General features: G+C 44.9%; 1 protein-coding gene across 1 annotated transcript in view; it reads left to right on the forward strand.

Annotated features, from left to right (window-relative positions):
* Positions 1-2238: 2238 nt before the first annotated feature.
* LOC307132272 (uncharacterized protein) overlaps positions 2239-13726 on the forward strand; it is a 40164-nt gene continuing 28676 nt past the window's right edge. Inside the window, exon 1 of the mRNA XM_079826471.1 lies at positions 2239-2298. The gene's annotated coding sequence lies outside the window, so the exon portion shown is untranslated. The remainder of the gene's footprint in view (positions 2299-13726) is intronic.

Consider the following 13726-nt stretch of genomic DNA (forward strand, 5'->3'; position numbering starts at 1 on the left):
CTGGCCGCCGGGGCAGTACGTGTTTGATTGCCTCAGTCTGCTTCTGGGCGATTGAGAACTGTTGGGCAAAGTCCTCAACCGCCCCGCCGAAGAGGCCGGCCTGGGATATGGGGGCATCGAGGAACCGGGTCCGCTCGGTGTCCCGCATATCGGCCAGTTTCAGCCACAGGTGACGCTCCTGGACCACATTTGTGGACATCACTTGACCCAGGGAGCGTGCGGTCACCTTCGTCGCCCGGAGAGCGAGGTCGGTGGCGGCACGCAGCTCATTTAAGAGCCCCGGATCAACTCCACCCTCGTGCATGTCCTTGAGGATCCTGGCCTGGTAGACCTGGAGGATCGCCATGGCATGCAGCGAAGCGGCAGCCTGCCCCGCGGCTCTGTGCGATTTCGACACCAAGGTTGATGTGAATCGACAGGCTTTGGAGGGGTGCTTAGGATCACCACGCCAGGTTGAAGCGCTCTGAGGACACAGTTGCATCGCAACAGAACGTTCAACTGGAGGGATCCCAGTGTGATCCCATCGAGGACGGAGAAGGCGGAGGAAGTCACCGAACGGTCGCGGGAAGACAACGGGGACTTCCAGGACCGCGTGAGTTCCTCATGCAGCTCGGGAAAGAAAGGTATTGAGGGCAAGGACTGACGGGTGTCAGCGCGAGCCCCCAAAAACCAATCGTCGAGCCTTGAGCGTTCGGGACAGGGTGGAGGGTTCCACGCGATCCCTAAACTCGCGGCTGCCCGAGACAACATGGCTGTCAGCTCTGGATCTGACTCGGGCAATGCTGGCACGCCCGAGGGCGGCAGCACAGCCGAGTCATCATCTCCAGAGGACTCGAGCCCACCTTGTGATGCGGTGATCGACATCGCATCCTCCTCCGGAGCGCCAAACGAGATGCGCGGGGGGGCCGGAGCCGGCCCCGCGATCTGCGTCTGAACGCTCGCGGGTTGCAATGTGCAAGACGGGGGTGTGGCCCGAGGCATGAGCGTCGGGGCTTTGTTCCACACCGTAACCGTCAAGTCACCCTGACCACCAGCCGAAGTACTGGGCCTCTGGGACTCAGTAGATCGGGGTGTGGTAGAGGGGACTCTCACTTCAGTACGAAGGTCATGGAGTCTTGACCGCAACACTGCGATGGTCATGTTCCCGCAGTGAGAACATGACGCATCCACGAACGCTGTCTGAGCATGCTGAAAGCCCAAACATACCAGACAGTGTTCATGCCCATCAGAGGAGGAAAGCAACCGACCACACCCAGAAGTACACGGACGAGACATCCTGAAAAGGACGCGTCACGTGTAAGCTCTTTAATGAGAGGAAAGCCTCGCAGAGAACGCCGAAGCGCCCAGGGACCACACACCAGCTGTCTAGCAGACCACTGCGCAGATCAGCAGGCAGGCAGTATGATGATCGCTGGAACGCGCCGTAACACCAACGCCTCTGGAAAGCTGCTCGTCTCGAAAGCTGTCGAAGACTCAGATCAGGCTTGTAGGAGTGAAGAGATCCTCTTGGCTCCAAAGCAGAAACATAATGCGATGTTGCCAGCGTACTTCCTGATATACCCACGAGGTGGGGCGGAGTTACGCATGCAAATTCCGCATGCCCATGGCATTGGCACTGCCATTGGGCGCTGTTGAATACGAAGAAGATGATTGGCTTCTAAGCGAAACCCCCATTCGTTAGTCACTAACGTACGTGGTAGTGACTGAACGAAAGGGAACCCAACACCGATGCATTTTCAATCACATTTCCCGGTCAACTATATGTCGATGATTTTTCAACAACAGGTCGTTGCCCAGTCAACTCTAAATCAATGACTTTTCAACACATTGGCAATCGCCCGGTAAACCAAATATCAATGCTTAATCAAGCATAAAGATAACTATAGATCAATGTTGTTCCAATGTTGTTGCCATCAACATTAATAACGTCAGGTTTCATCGATATGGCAATGGTGATTCAACATTTATTTTGCATTGAAATTTCGATATCAACCATAATGATGATTCAGATGGAAAATCAATATTTATTCAATGTTGGCTTGCTGTCTGGGTCAGGATATATGACAGAAGGCTATTAAACTGCTCTACTGAGAGACAATGCTGTTATTTATGGCTAAAACATCAGTAATGTAAAGAAGGCCACCGTCTCAAATGGACTCTTCCAAACTCCCCCACCTCTGCTGGTGATTTGGACTGCTCCAGAGAACCAGAGATCAGAGAGTGAGGATGCAGAGATGTGCTTGTGTTTAGTTATTAACAGTTAAAGTAGTCAGAAGGGACTGACTTTGTGGATTGTGTGTAAGTATCTTCTCTTCATTAGTGATTACTATATTGCTAAGAGACATTAAGGAGCGTCTGAATGTTTACATTAATAACTCGGTTTGCACATTATCTTGTCGCATAAATACATTGTCTTAATGCCATATAATCTTCCTGTGTTCTTTATCGGTGAAGTATTTGATGTGCACTTATATTATATTGTGTAGATTTGAAACTGTGTCTCAGGGAATGTTAGTCTCACAAGTGAGACGTTGACTGAGTTTGTATTCATATATTCAGGGTTATATCTATTTCTTTAACATGCTTGATAAGTTTTATTTCCCATTGCGTGCCCTTCCCAATCCAGTGTATTTGGATAATAAAATCTTTGTTTATTTCAGAAAATCAGAAAGATATAGGAAAGAGTAAAAGAGGCGGATTATGCATTTAACCAATGAGAGAAAGATTACATCATATAGCTGATGGTCTAGGCATGTCATACATATAGAAAACAAGGCCACATCAGCCCTAGTTTATAGATCTGTGATTGTTGTAAGAGAGGATTCTTATATAAATATTGAAAGGTATTGTGAACTTACAAATACACTTCCAGATGCATACACACGCACACACATGAGACAAGACCCTAATCCAAATATGGCAAAGAATGAAGAAACCAGCATCCTCTGTCGGGGTGACACAAGACAACTGACAGCCGGTCAGCAGTTTCAGTTCCTCTGGAAAAACCCAAAGAAACTGCATTGAGATCAATGTAAACGATTCTGTATAAATACCCCTGTCTTTTGTTTCTTGGGTGTGCATCGTTTGATTTGTTTGATAAGTGCATCCTTGTGGAGAAATTGGTTCTCTAGGAGTATTTGCTCAAATTGCTCTGCTGTATTATTTTAACTTGAACTTGCACTTGGCCGAAAGCCGAAAATGTATTATTTTAAAAATGTATACTAATATATATATATATATATATATATATATATATATATATATATATATATATATATATATATATATATATATATATATATATATATATATATATATATATATACAGGTCCTTCTCAAAAAATTAGCATATTGTGATAAAGTTCATTCTTTTCCATAATGTAATGATAAAAATTTAACTTTCATATATTTTAGATTCATTGCACACCAACTGAAATATTTCAGGTCTTTTATTGTTTTAATACTGATGATTTTGGCATGCAGATCATGAAAACCCCAAATTCCTATCTCAAAAAATTAGCATATCATGAAAAGGTTCTCTAAACGAGCTATTAACCTCATCTGAATCAAAATTACACCTGCAAAAGATTCCTAAGGCTTTTAAAAACTCCCAGCCTGGTTCATTACTCAAAACCGCAATCATGGGTAAGACTGCCGACCTGACTGCTGTCCAGAAGGCCATCATTGACACCCTCAAGCAAGAGGGTAAGACACAGAAAGACATTTCTGAACGAATAGGCTGTTCCCAGAGTGCTGTATCAAGGCACCTCAGTGGGAAGTCTGTGGGAAGGAAAAAGTGTGGCAAAAAACGCTGCACAACGAGAAGAGGTGACCGGACCCTGAGGAAGATTGTGGAGAAGGACCGATTCCAGACTTTGGGGGACCTGCGGAAGCAGTGGACTGAGTCTGGAGTAGAAACATTCAGAGCCACCGTGCACAGTGAAGGAAATGGGCTACAGGTGCCGCATACCCCAGGTCAAGCCACTTTTGAACCAGAAACAGCGGCAGAAGCGCCTGACCTGGGCTACAGAGAAGCAGCAGTGGACTGTTGCTCAGTGGTCCAAAGTACTTTTTTCGGATGAAAGCAAATTTTGCATGTCATTCGGAAATCAAGGTGTCAGAGTCTGGAGGAAGACTGGGGAGAAGGAAATGCCAAAATGCCTGAAGTCCAGTGTCAAGTACCCACAGTCAGTGATGGTCTGGGGTGCCATGTCAGCTGCTGGTGTTGGTCCACTGTGTTTTATCAAGGGCAGGGTCAATGCAGCTAGCTATCAGGAGATTTTGGGTCACTTCATGCTTCCATCTGCTGAAAAGGGAGATGAAGGGGAGATCTTTATGGAGATGAAGATTTCATTTTTCAGCACGACCTGGCACCTGCTCACAGTGCCAAAACCACTGGTCAATGGTTTACTGACCATGGTATTACTGTGCTCAATTGGCCTGCCAACTCTCCTGACCTGAACCCCATAGAGAATCTGTGGGATATTGTGAAGAGAAAGTTGAGAGATGCAAGACCCAACCCTCTGGATGAGCTTAAGGCCGCTATCGAAGCATCCTGGGCCTCCATAACACCTCAGCAGTGCCACAGGCTGATTGCCTCCATGCCACGCCGCATTGAAGCAGTCATTTCTGCAAAAGGATTCCCAACCAAGTATTGAGTGCATAACTGAACATAATTATTTGAAGGTTGACTTTTTTTGTATTAAAAACACTTTTCTTTTATTGGTCGGAGGAAATATGCTAATTTTTTGAGATAGGAATTTGGGGTTTTCATGAGCTGTATGCCAAAATCATCAGTATTAAAACAATAAAAGACCTGAAATATTTCAGTTGGTGTGCAATGAATCTAAAATATATGAAAGTTTAATTTTTATCATTACATTATGGAAAATAATGAACTTTATCACAATATGCTAATTTTTTGAGAAGGACCTGTATATATATATATATATGGGTGGCCAATATAGCCTCAAAATTATATCACAATATTTCAAGAATATTTGATGTCATTCATGAGCACAGAAACTTATTAACGCTGCCCAGCGACTTTTAGCAATAAAAAATATTTTTAACAATAAATATAAATAATAATACCAAATAATATTATTCTTCAAGTTTTATGTTCCATCAAATAAAATAGTTTTTTAACAGTTTTGCAAAAAAAGATCCACAATTATCTGATTAACTGCACACAAAATCACAGAATGGTTCTCATTAAGAACATGAGATGCTGCACTGAATATTCTCTCACTGTTTGTCACTGTTCTCCGGGAAAAATGGCATTTGGGGGGTGAAATGTGTGGGGGGTTTTTTGGCAGGGTTGCCTGCTAAAATTCGCATTCCTGGGTCGCATTCCTGGGTCCAATTGGGGTCGCTTCAACCCGCGGACATGGATATACATCCCGCGGGAAAACCGCGGACTTGGCAACACTGCTTGGGGCAGATAAATACCTGTGTGCAATCCGTGCAAGCAATGGAAATCAGCCTTCGTTCGCGCACCAGTTGTCAAGGGGATTGTCGCTTCTGGCAATGGGTAGTTCAGCTGGAGCCTGGATATGTCTCTATTTGTTCTCATACCGCTGACATGCTTAATCTTTGATAGGCAGACGCGTCAAGTGATAACGGCTCGACCGTGAGTGAAACCTAAGCACTTACGCACGGATGGAAGAGGCAGGTGACATTCATTTTTGGTTTACGTTTTCGACTGTTTTTTTTTTTATTTTGGCCCTAAACCGATAATGCCTTTTTCGGCGGCCGAAATTTCGGTGCACCCCTAATAAATGTTATATATATATATAATATATATAATTATTGTGACGGGGTGAAGAAGCACAGGACACGAGGATGCAGGTGAGTTCCCCGAAGGGTGGATTTTATTTAAGGTGGAAGTGCAAAAAAGTAGGTTAAAGTGCAGTCAGTGGGTGCTGGGTGCTCGGTGCTCGGTGTTTCGTCTTCAATCCTCCTAGTGTCGTGCAGTGCATTGTGGGTCCGTGCTCTTCTCCCTCTGGTCGTCTCTCAGGCTGATATAGCGGGTGCGTGATGATCCGCAGGTGTGACCGCTCAGCCCGTGATGAGCGGGTGCAGGTGTGGCTGGTCTGTTTCCAGGGCGACGCTGATGGAGGCTCGGGACGCTTGTCACACTCCCCCTAAGCATCGACCCGTTCCGGTGGGGGAGGGTGGGAGTGGACCCTGACAGACCTGCGAAAGCTGCCCACATCCTGGAGAGACCATCGACATTGGCGTTGGCCGTCCCCCGGTCGGTGTTGTACAGTGAAGCTGAAGTCCTGGAGCGTGAGGAACCACCGAGTCACCCTGGTGTTCGTGTCCTGCGCTCGGGCCATCCAATGCAAGGGCGCGTGGTCGGTGATCAGGGTGAAATGACGTCCGAGGAGGTAATAGCGGAGCTCCAGGACTGCCCACTCCTTCTCAACGGTCGCGTCACGTTGTTCGGCGGGGGTCAGCTTTCGACTGATGTAGATCACCGGGTGTTCCTCACCGTCCAAGACCTGGGACAGAATGGCTCCCAACCGGGTGTCGGACGCGTCCGTCTGCAGCAGGAAGGGGCGGTTGAAGTCGGGAGCCCGGTGCACAGGCTCTGCCGTGAGGGCCGTCTTGATCCGCTGGAGCTCCGTCTCAGTACACCACTGGACCCTCTCCGGTTGCCCCTTCCTGGTTAGGTCTGTCAGGGGAGAGGCTAAGGAGGAGAAGTTAGGGATAAAACACTGGAAGTACCCTGCCAACCCCAAAAAGGCCCGTACCTGAGTCTTGGAGGTGGGGCGCGGCGCGGAGTGGATCGCGGTCACCTTCTCCTGGGGTCAAATTAAGCCGCACCCCACCTGGTAGCCCAGGTACTTTGCTTCCGCGAGGGCCAGGTGACACTTCCAGGGGTTGACGGTCAGGCGTTGACGGTCACGGAGCTCCGACAGCACCTTCCGCAGCCGGTCCAGATGGTCCTCCCAGGTCTCCGAGTGTATGACGACGTCGTCCAGATCTGTGGCCGCGTAGGTCTGATGTGGCCGCAAGAGGACGTCCATCAGGCGCTGGAACGTGGCTGGGGTCCCATGCAGCCCGAAGTGAAGGACGCGGTACTGCCAGTGGCCACTCAGGGTGAAGAAGGCGGTCTTTGGCTTGGCGTTCTCCATTAAGGGTACCTGCCAGTACCCTTTCGTCAGGTCGAGGGTCGAGATGAACCGGGCCCTTCCTAGGCGATCCAGGAGCTCGTCATGGGGTAGCCGTCAAACTCTGAGACCTCGTTCAGCCGCCGGAAGTCTTTGCAGAAACGGAAGGTGCCGTCGTCGGGCTTGGGGACCATGACGATGGGGCTGGACCATGGGCTGCGAGACGGCTCGAATACCCCCAACTTCAACATCTCCTGCACCTCTTCCTCGATGGCGTGTCACTGAGCCTCCGGAACCCGGTAGGGCCGCTGCCGTATGACGACCCCCGGTGGTTTGCGGACGTCGTGCTCCAGAACATGAATCCGCCCGGGTCAGGGAGAGAACACTGCAGAAAACTGACTGACCAGGTGTTGCAGCTCGGACTTCTGGGTGGCGGAGAGCTGAGGATCCATGTCGACCACCACGGGAGCCACGGCGGCGAGGGCAGAGAGCTGGGGTCCGGTCCCGACCCAACGTTTCAGGAGGTTCACATGGTATAACTGGTCTTCCTTTCTTTTCCCTGGCTGGCACACTCTGTAGGTGACAGGGCCGACCTTCTCAGTGACGGTGAATGGCCCCTGCCAGTTGGCGAGGAACTTGCAGGCGGCCGTGGGAACCAGGACTAGGATGTGATCACCCTGCCTGAACTCCCGTGGTTGGGCCACCCGGTTATAGTGCTGCTGCTGGGACCACTGTCCGCCGAGATGTGGATCCCCAGGAACTTGAAACTGGAGACACGCTCAACAGCCATTCCATTGATGTGGATGGTGTCGTGTGTGCCTCTTGAGTCTTTCCTGAAGTCCACGATGAGCTCCTTTGTTTTGGTGGTGTTGAGGAGCAGGTTATTATCAGCGCACCATGTGGCCAGGTGCTGGATCTCCTCCCTATAGGCAGTCTCATCGTTGTTGCTGATGAGCCCAATCACCGTAGTGTCGTCCGCAAACTTGACGATGGAATTAGATCCATACACAGGCTTGCAGTCGGAGGTGAAGAGGGAGTAGAGAAACGGACTTAGCACACATCCCTGTGGTACACCAGTGTTAAGTGTGATGGACGTGGAGCAGGTGGATCCTGATCGAACATTCTGGGGTCTGTCAGTTAGGAAGTCCAAAATCCAGTTACACATTGAAGTGTTGATGCCTAGGTCTCCAAGTTTGGCTATCAACTTGGATGGGATGACAGTGTTGAATGCTGAGCTGAAGTCAACAAACAGCATGCGTGCATAAGTGTTCTTATGGTCCAGATGGGTGAGCACAGAGTGCAGTGCCATGGAAACGGCATCCTCTGTGCTCCTATTGCTGCGGTAGGCAAACTGGTGTGAGTCCAATGTGGATGGTAGAGAGTCTTTTAGGTGTTCCAGGACCAGCCGCTCAAAGCACTTCATAACGATGGGTGTGAGTGCTACAGGGCGGTAGTCATTAGGGCACCTCGGGCTAGAGTGTTTCGGCACTGGCACAATGGAAGTGCGTTTAAAGCATGTTGGTACAGCTGCTTGGGCAAGAGACAGGTTGAAAATGTCTGTAAAAACCCCAGCGAGCTGCTCCGCACATGCCCTGAGAACACGACCAGGGATGTTGTCTGGTCCAGCAGCCTTGTGCGCGCTGATCCGGCTCAGTGCCTTGCAGACATCTGTGGAGGAGAGTGTGATTGGTGGGTGGTCAGCTGAGGGTTTGAGCTTGGTGGCAGTTTCTCTGTTGTCTCTTTCAAAGCGAGCATAAAAGTAATTTAGCTCGTTCAGGAAGTTGACATCAGTGGCTGCGGGGGTGGACCGGGTGGGTTTGTAATCACTGATGGCCTGAATGCCCTGCCACATAAAGTGTCCCTCTATCTTTTGCTTGTAGCAGTGCTTGGCCTTTTTGATGCCCCTCTTCAGGTTTGCTCTGGATGTGCTGTAGGCTTGTGCATCACCTGATTTGAAGGCAGTATTGCGTGACTTCAGCAGGAGTCGCACTTCCCTGTTCATCCAAGGCTTCTGATTTGGGTATGTGGTGATCTGTTTCTGGGTTGTAAAACTGTCAATGGTGGTATTGATATGATCCAATACAGAGGAGGTGAATGAGTCAATGTCCGTGTAAGCGCCACTGGTAGCTTGAGAAGCAAACACACTCTAGACTGTGTGTAGAAACCTTTCCTGGAGTGTGGAGTCTGCCCCCGCAGGCCACACCTTTATGGTCTTCACTGATGGCTTCACACGGTTGATGAGTGGTGCATATTTGGGTGTTAGAAACAAAGAGAGGTGGTCTGACTGTCCCATGTGGGGGAGGGGTGTTGCAACGTAAGCTCCAGCCATGTTTGTGTAAACATGATCTAAGGTTTTGTTTCCTCTGGTGTGGCAGGAAACATGCTGGTGAAACTTGGGTAGCACTGACTTTAAGTTTGAGTGATTAAAGTCACCTGCAACAATAAACGCAGCTTCCGGGTGATCAGTCTGTTGTTTACTGATGGCTGCGTAAAGTTCTTTCATAGCAAGCTTAGCATCAGCATCCGGGGGAATATAGGCTGCAGTGATAATGGTGGAAGTGAACTCCCGCGGTAGATAAAACAGTCTACATTTAACCATGAGAAACTCAAGGTTAGCTGAACAATGACTCCCAACAATAGCAGAGTTTGTGCATCAAGCTTTGTTAATGTAAATGCACAATCCACCACCTCTGGTCTTACCGGAGCCATGTAATGTTCTATCCGCCCGGAGTGTGTGGCGTCCCGCTAGCTCAATAGCAGTGGCGGCTACTGGTCTGTCAGAGAGGGGAAGCTCATTTTCGGCCTACATCTTAAAATTGTCTATTTATTTAAAAGTAAATTCTGCCCTACGTTCCTTTTCAAGAAAATGGTCTGTGACCCTGTCGTACCAACTAGGAGTCTTTTCAAGTGACTTGACCAGTGTCCTCTCAAGAGGCATGGCCAGCAGTACATTTTATTTGTCACAGCACTTCCAGTCAGCCAGCTAACTTTGTTATACCAGGAGAGCTGAAAAGACCTGTTATTTTTCCCTATCTTTTGCACTAAATCAATCTTAGGTGTTGATCTGCCCTGCTGTTTAATTCTAAGTTTTTCCTCGTAAGGAACACTTTCAAATGGCTTCGCCAAAATCAGGTCGACAATATTAGCACCGTCTGCCATCGTGCGCAGTTTCACCCACAACGCTAGCCTAGCCTACTAACGTTATATGAATGAATGAAGGAATGAAGGAATGAATGAATGAATGAACGATCTAAAAAAAAATATTAAACTCTGTAAAACTGAAACAAGGAATGTGGTGTATAATTGTGTGAAATGTATGATGAAAATCAAGCAATTTCGCCAAGCAAATATCAAAGAAATAGGTTGCAGCAGTTTTTATTTCGACTGAACTTGAGAAATCCGCGATGGGACTGAGCGCGAATAGCTTCAGTGATTCCTTATAGTACAGAATCGCTGTCAGTCAAAAGGAGATGCAGTCTTTCGACAGACCCTCCAATCATCACGCAGAAGCTCGGAGTCCGGGCCAGCCCACTCCCCATTCACCCCCAGAGACGCTGAGCGTCCGTGGGCGGGACATAATCGCAGCGTTTATCCAATGACCGTCTAGTTTCGAAGCGCTGAAAAAAACCGTTCAAAGCAGCCCCATTGAAGTCAATGGACGCTGGGCTTCAATAGGGAAATACACTGTGACGCTGCGGTAATGTATGAGAAGGAAATCGAGTCAGCCTACCTGCTATATGTAACTGATTCTGTACGAACTCGTCTTTGAGATGAACGTTTTCTAACGCATTTTTAGTCAATAAAATGTTAATACAATAGTACATATTTGACCATTCATTTTGTGACATTATAAGGGAAGCTGAGCTTCCCTTGCAGTCTTAAAGAAATCGCCACTGCTCAATAGATGTGTGATTGTTTATAGATGTGTGATTGTTTATAGATGTGTGATTGTTTATAGATCTGTGATTGTTTATAGATGTGTGATTGTTTATAGATCTGTGATTGTTTATATGTGATTGTTTATAGATGTGTGATTGTTTATAGATGTGTGATTGTTTATAGATCTGTGATTGTTTATAGATCTGTGATTGTTTATAGATGTGTGATTGTTTATAGATCTGTGGTTGTTTATAGATGTGTGATTGTTTATAGATGTGTGATTGTTTATAGATGTGTGATTGTTTATAGATCTGTGATTGTTTATAGATCTGTGATTGTTTATAGATCTGTGGTTGTTTATAGATCTGTGATTGTTTATAGATCTGTGATTGTTTATAGATCTGTGGTTGTTTATAGATCTGTGATTGTTTATAGATCTGTGGTTGTTTATAGATGTGTGATTGTTTATAGATGTGTGATTGTTTATAGATGTGTTATTGTTTATAGATCTGTGGTTGTTTATAGATCTGTGATTGTTTATAGATCTGTGGTTGTTTATAGATCTGTGATTGTTTATAGATCTGTGATTGTTTATAGATGTGTGATTGTTTATAGATCTGTGGTTGTTTATAGATCTGTGGTTGTTTATAGATCTGTGATTGTTTATAGATGTGTGATTGTTTATAGATCTGTGATTGTTTATAGATCTGTGATTGTTTATAGATGTGTGATTGTTTATAGATCTGTGGTTGTTTATAAATCTGTGATTGTTCCCATACAAAAATGTAATATATGGCCATATATGTACTTATATTTCAAATAGCATGACATATATCTATACATATATTTGACTTATCTGAGAACACAATATATGCCTGCAACATATATGAACATTTATGTGTCCAAACATGTTAAGACAATATTTGAGTTCATCCATATATGATACCATATATCTGCATATATTACAGTATAGTATTGGTTTCTCGCAAATATAGACAACATTAAGTATAAATATGTGACATACATATTTGTGTTCCACATATTTAATAAATGTATGTAAACATACATGCATTTCATACTGATGCATTTTTAAAGCTGTGGCATATGGTTATGGTACTTTGTCGATGTATTTGTCAAAAATGACAAAGAAAACACTGCATTATTGTATTAAAAATACTATATTTGGTATTCACACAATACAGACAAAATCTCCAACTATATGCATTTAATTACAACACTGTAAAAAAAATCCAAACAAAAAAATCCAAACAAAAAACGTAAAATTAAAGTAAAATATCTTAATTCAAATAAAGTGCAAAAACTTTACGTAAATTAACATTAAAAGTTTGAGAGAAAACAGATTTTTCCTTATTTAAATTAAGATATTTTACTTTAATTTTATGTTTTTGTTTGGCAGCCGTAGCTGCCAGTCATTTGACTTTTTTTAACTATTTTTTTTTTTTTTTTTACAGTGTAGGTGTATTTTTACATTCAAACTGTAATTCTGGACACACATATAACAAACTATATAGCAAACTAAATATCAAACAATAATCTGTTTTTAAAGAGTACAAATCTGCACTGCTCTACAGGTTGAAACTTTCAAGCCTCTGCCCACACCACAAAACACCAACTAATTAAATATAACAGCAAATAAAAATAAATATACACATTTGCTAACTGTAGTTTAAAACAAGTTATTTCTATGGATGCAAGGTTATTTGCTGTCTTTCTGTGTTCACTTGAGCGTGATTGGTCAATCTGAACGTCATCTAGAAATCTGGCCAATGACAACTGTGCACGCCTTCTACCGATCAAGTTTGAAAATACAACCGTTGCCGTTGGAGTGGTTCACGGGCACGGTTACTAATCTGCAGCAGGACCGCTTCGGTCCGTCCATTAATGGCATTACATGGATCATTTTACATCTGTTAAAATCTTATTTTGGACAAATTTTGATTGTGGGATGTTGACTGAGAACGGAAAACATGAATATGAACAGACATTTAAGTTACCAATGGCGGACAACAGACGGCAGAAGGTAAATAAATCCCTTTATATTTTTTCTACTGTCACATCAATATATAGTGCATTGAAGTTTTAATTTCTGCTAATCGTGTTTACTTTAATATTCTGTTTCTGCGTTTTGTTATGTTGTAATGCTGTTAAGATAGGGCTGGGCGCTATGACGATGATAGTGAGAGATTTTACAATTATGTTAACTTTTTATATCGCGGAATGTAAATATATCCGCGTAGCACTGTACTAACGTTACTTACAGTTATTGACATTTTGATAAAGAAACATGCATGAATGAAGAATAAAGAGTAACGTTAAGCCGCCTCTCTCAGAGGGGCATGCAATCCCGAAATCAATTATCCTTTCGGTAAAATGCTCACAATTATCTCAAAATCCCTGTCATGTGAGGTATTCCCTGGATGTAAACAGTCAGTTAGCGTTATGTTTAGAGTTAAACAGTTCAAGTTAACGTGGGGAAACCCGGATGCGTGTCATTGTGCATCCGTTCTTAAAGGGGCAGCAGATTAATAAACTGCCCTCTCATAATGTGAATCAAACAACAAAAGACTAGAGAAGACCTTCTGCGTTTTTAAGAATCAAGTGATATTAATGCATAGAATATCATACAGTGAAGACTAAGCAGTTTTATTCTGTAGTATTTCTTAATAAAATAACTATATTGTGATATCGTTATTGTGAAATAAAATGTC

Source organism: Gobio gobio (assembly GCF_949357685.1).
Source record: "Gobio gobio genome assembly, chromosome: 1".
Lineage (NCBI taxonomy): Eukaryota > Metazoa > Chordata > Actinopteri > Cypriniformes > Gobionidae > Gobio > Gobio gobio.